Source organism: Cygnus atratus, chromosome 3 (genome assembly GCF_013377495.2).
Source record: "Cygnus atratus isolate AKBS03 ecotype Queensland, Australia chromosome 3, CAtr_DNAZoo_HiC_assembly, whole genome shotgun sequence".
NCBI lineage: Eukaryota > Metazoa > Chordata > Aves > Anseriformes > Anatidae > Cygnus > Cygnus atratus.
Genome location: NC_066364.1, coordinates 85,770,437 through 85,775,865, shown reverse-complemented (window position 1 = coordinate 85,775,865; position 5,429 = coordinate 85,770,437). Strand labels below are relative to the sequence as shown.

At 38.1% G+C, this 5,429-nt stretch overlaps 1 long non-coding RNA gene across 2 annotated transcripts; it reads right to left on the bottom strand.

The window, feature by feature from the left end:
• Positions 1-219: 219 nt before the first annotated feature.
• LOC118256509 (uncharacterized) lies at positions 220-5,068 on the bottom strand. Of its 2 annotated transcripts, none has more exons than XR_004781256.2 (3): positions 4,902-5,068; positions 4,594-4,743; positions 220-2,715 (listed from the first exon to the last, which is right to left on the bottom strand). It is a non-coding gene; the product is annotated as an uncharacterized LOC118256509 (long non-coding RNA). The 2 variants fall into 2 exon arrangements; XR_004781257.2 differs by having other exon boundaries at positions 4,919-5,068.
• Positions 5,069-5,429: the final 361 nt, after the last annotated feature.

The window sequence follows — 5,429 nt, the reverse complement described above, 5'->3', positions numbered from 1 at the left end:
AAACAATTTCAATCTCATTACACAGTGTTCAGCATGGCAGTTTAGCAGGTGTTTCCTTTCTAAACGTACCCAACATTCAGAACATATGAACAAAAAGTTATGATAAAGAGGCATTTTCTTTTTCGTTTGTTTGAGGATTGTCATACCTGAAATATTGACATGGATTATTTTATGGGCAGAAATCTCTTCAGTATAGTTTTTATCTTGCTTTTATCAGAAAGTAGATTAGACTGACAATTTATTTTTTTGATAAAAGCCAGATAATTAGACAGAAAATTGAAACTTTTTTTTATCCCAAATTAAAAACACGCACAGACACACCCCAAAAACAACACACACACACACACAAAACAGCAACAAAAAAACAAAACCTTCATGTAGCTTCTTAATATGTAATAGTCTAACAAAAGATGATGTTTGAGCATGAGTGATTATAAGAAAATAGGGGAATAAATGTTTCTCTTTATGTAAGAAAATAGTATATTTGTCATTTTTGCCCCCATATTGTAACACGCAATTTCAAGACGTAATATTAAGTTGAAATTCAGATGTATCATTGGTGTGAAAAAAAAACTACATTTAACTGTGTCTAACAGAGATAACAGATATTTTTCAAACTTATATTTAGGTAAAATCACCTTATTTATTCCTTGTACAAATTGCACTTTGTGTTTAAAGGAACATAAAAACTAAGCCACTTTAGCAGGGGAAGGATCAGTAACCTGCCTCTTCTAACCTTTGGCTCTCACACAACTATATATTTGTCTCTGCTCATTACAAATTTCCTATCAGGACTTTGAATTAATTCCATGTGATTTTTTTTGTTGTTGTTTTTCTTTTTGTCTGCTTGGTATCAGTTAGGGATCTGATAGGATTTTCTTTTGATGTTGGTTCTAGCATATTTCAGGTGTTGCTTGAGGGCTGTCCAGTTTGCCTGCAATTAGCCCCCATTTGGCTGATGACAAGCACTTCTATCAGTGGAGCCTCACCTGGTTCCTTGTTTGCTGCTCCTGCTACTAAACACCTGAAGGCTGACCCAAAAGTTAACTGTCCCCTAAATTAGGACCAGCAGACTTCTCCATAAACTAATCCAGTCTCTGGGAGCAGGTCTCCAGAAAAACATCTGCCCTTCCTCACAGATACATCAGCTACAAGTGTATTTATCCTGCCAGATAGAGATGCCTGGCTAATCTGGTGCTCCATGCAGACAGTAATGGAAGTACTAAAAGAGACAAATAGTCACAATAAATAAGGGCTCAGAGCTTCTCTGGATATACACTGGGGTAGTTCCTTTGAGATGGAGGCAGTGACAAACTTTTATGCCAGCTGAGAATCTCATCTGTGAAGTTCCTGCAGCAACAGGGATACAGCTTTGCAAACTTCCTGACTGATGAAAGATGATTTCCTCTGCATGATGTGGGATTATAGTCAGAGAATTGCTTATATTTGTTATCACTATCTTTCTATTGCTACTTGACTAGTTTCAATACAATAAAGCATGCTTTGAGTTGTGTGAAAAGGGGAGGCGGTGCTAATGTCCATCTTTTGAACCACTTCCTTTTTTTATTGCTATAATATTCATGTTCATAAATTATATGAGCATTATCTTTTGTGGAAGTGTCCACAAGCCTTTTGCTTATTTGAAGAAGTTACTTTCGTTAAAAGTTTTTTTTTTTCAAGGAAAAAGAAAAAAATATATATATATTTTTAAAATTTAAAAATATATATATTTTTTTCCTAAGAACTGAGATCCCCATGAAATGTAACACAATGATTGTATTTTTGACTTGAATAAAAACCATTTTTACAGGGAAGATATGTTTCATTCTAATGCCATGCCACAAGCTGATTCATCATTCACCTTTGTAGTTTCAGTGACAAAAGACTTTTCAGAATTGCTCTATCCTTACTTTTCATGAAGAGTTCATCTTTTTTTATTCCTGCTGGTTAAGTATGATTTCCTAAATTGTACCTTTTAGGTGCATAATTTTCAGCATGAAACTTAACACCTCCTAAGCATTTTGCATTCAGCTCTGCTTTTGTTTCAGATCTTGCTTTCCTATTATTATTATTGCTGATGCTGTTATTATTATCACTGAAAGTGTGTGGGATGCTTAATGCTCAAGAATGAAGAAAGGTTAAATATCTTACGGGCTGGAGACCAGACTTTCCTGGCTTTATCTTTAAACTGGCATTTTTTATCCCACTTGGAATGAGTTTTCAAAACCAATGTAATGTTTTGCTGATATTCTGCATTGTGTTTTCCAGGCAAGCACCAGCTCCCTGGTGGTGGGCCAGCTGGATGCTCCTCAGTGGTGAAGAGGAATCCGTGCATCTGCGTTTAGCACAGCCCTCAGCCTGAGATAATAACAAGCCTGCTGAGATGAGGGATAAGAGCTCATGCACAGCTCACATCCTTTGGCAGCTATGTGGTTGTTGGGTGAGGCACTTGCCTCTGCTGGCCAATGGTGACATAAATGTACCTGGAGTCAGTCTCTGGGTAGCCCAGGTGTAAGAGGCTCAATTCTGCAGGACTGAAATCTACCACAAGGCTTTGTGATCAGTTTTGGAATGCAGAGCCGCAAAAGCAAGTCAAGTTGAAAGGCCAGGTCTCTCTGGGCTCCAGGAGGCACATGGAGTGATGAGTGATACATGAATCTTCACCGTGTAGGGCCCAAATCTCCCTCATATCCTGCACTGCTGTTGGCACAATGCCTGGGAGGAAGAGGAGGAAAATTTAGTTCTCTGATAATGAGCGGTTCTGTCCCAAGTTTTCCTTGCAATTTGAGCACAATTCATTGAAAAAATGAACAAGAACCAGTCACCTAGTTCATTCTGTTTTCTGAGTTCCAATAAATTAATTTGGCCAACACCATAGATTTTGATCAACTTGATTTCTTAAGAATTAGACAAATAAAATGTATTTTTGCTTCTGAGTTTGTCAAAATCACAGAAACCAAGACCACTGTATTCCCAGCAGGGGGACTGCCATCAGGCCATTAATGTTATTTACAGAAGAAAAGCTATGTCTTAAAACCACTGAAAAGTACTATGAACATTTCTTCTTTAAGATAACTACAAGCTAAGCACACATCTAGGTTGCACTTGATTTCAACTGTTTTAACAGATTTCTACAAGGAACACCTTGCTAAGCATAGAGTAGTTACCCAGCATTAATGAAGTTATACAGAGACAATGAGACTTGCAACATTAACTTTTTAGCTTGTTTTCTGTAAAAATTTTTCTTCCCTAATGGAAACACACGCTTACATAAGCAGATTTTTTGGACCGTTGTTTTATAATTAAACTAAGAGTTCCACTTGTTGTAACTCTAGCCCGAGCAGGTGGTAATATATTTGGAAAGAGTGGATGTATTCCTAAAGCTCTTTAAAATTTCTAAACTTGAAAAATTTGTCTCTGATGCTTTTCTTAATTATAATCCATTCAGAATAAAAGAGGATGATTTTTTTTTTTTCCTCTTGAGCAAATCCAAGCTAAATTCTAACATATCTGCTCTATATAAAGATTTCTTTTTCATTCTGCCAAAATGAATACTGCATGCTAAAGCACTTCATCGTTCATTAGTGTACAATTAGGCCCACGTTTGCTGGTATGTGCTGCCTGCTTTGAGCCATTGTGGTGATGCAAAGCAGCTGTAAACTTGATTTTACAGTCTGGTTAAACCATGTTTACAGCTGTTTTGTATGGCTGGAGAGGTTCGACATATCCACGGTGTACTGGTAAATCTTGTCTGTCAAAAAAGAAAGAACTTGCATTATTATTTTATCAGTTCTCAAACTATCTGTCAAAAAGAAGCCTTTGCTAGTTTTGATTTGATAAGACCTGGCTCTCCACTTTGTTACACGGCTTTATGACATTTTATAGCTACAAATGAGGAAAATCACATCATAAAACTAGAGTTTAAATAAGCAGTATATTAGAGAAATATATGACAGAAGATAGCACGAATTATGAATTATTCCTGATTATGGCGGAGAGGCAGAGAGATTAATGGCAGAGAGATTACATATGGCAGAGAGATTATACTACGGCACAGAAAAAAAGCCCCTCTCACCCTTCCCAACAAATATTTTCCTAGTAATCTCCTTGTTCAAGAATCTCTGAGAGCCTCTGCTTCACCCTGGCAGCCTCCAAGCAAGAACTGGCTCCTCTGGATGGTGCAGACCCAAGGAGATACCAGTCATGATATGCCAGCAGGACTGCACCTTCTTGGACATGGCCTGTCACATGACTTCTGCCAGGAAGGGTCGGCTGTATGGTTCCCGAAAGGGATGCAGCCATTCCACCAAAGGCCTGCTTCCTTCATCATGCATTCTTGCAGAGGGTCCCCCAAGGATTGGGTGAAAAAGGATTTCAGCAGCTGTCTCCAACCTGATGGGAAATCTGCCTGTGACAGTATCACAACAGCAATGCGAGAAGATTTAGAGCCCCCTCTCAAGACTGCAACATCAGGCAGGACAACAGTGTAGGCAGGCTGATTTGACAAAAGTCCCTCCAATGCTAGACACAATTTGAAAGGCAAACACACAATCAAACTTCCACTGAAACCAAGCCAAGTTTCAGTATTTTCACCTGTACTCTTCCTTCTCTGTGCTTGCTCAGGGCTTTGCCATGCAGGGCTCCCTGCTCTTCGTGCCATCCCATGCAAAGATCATCTCAGTCTTTTGTTCATTCTGCTCTTGCTGTAGCAGACAGACACATCTAAGAAAAATGTGAGTGTGCCTAAACGTAAAACAAGAGCAAGAAATTAAACAAACAAACAAACAAACAAAAACAATCAAACAAAAACAACCTACCAAACACAACAACAGCAAAAACAACTAAGAGCTTTTGCAGAATTAATTGACTTAAAAATCAAAGGGAACTGGCAGTATCAGTACATTTAGCTTAGCATGACCTTGGTAGTGGTGTGCCTGGGTTTCTGCAATTGCTCTTTGCAGTGTGGTTCTGTGTTTCCTTTTTCTGCTATTCCTTCTTCTGAGTTCAGCTGTAACTCCAGGGATTCATCAGAGCATTTCATCATCAATGGAAAACTCGGGTGCATCAGGGAGAGGCAGTCTAAACAAAAAGCAAGGCTCACTGGGGGCAGTAAGGAATAGTATTTTTTGACTGTAAGTCCTATCAAGCACAGTGCTAGCCTAGCTGGATGCAGAAATTAATGTCAACATAAAATGAAATATTTAATTTAGATTATCATGATGGGAAAACTCCATAAAAATTGATCCTTCCCTGGAGATATATTGACTTGCAAAGCCTCTACTTTCCTAACAGAAAATATTTGGAAATTGTTTCTATCAGTCCTTTTCATGACTTTTACAATGAGCAAACAGCCTTAAAATACAAGTCTTTTATTTCTAATTAAGGTAAAACAGTGAACTAAAACATGAAACTATTCAATGCTGTCTCCG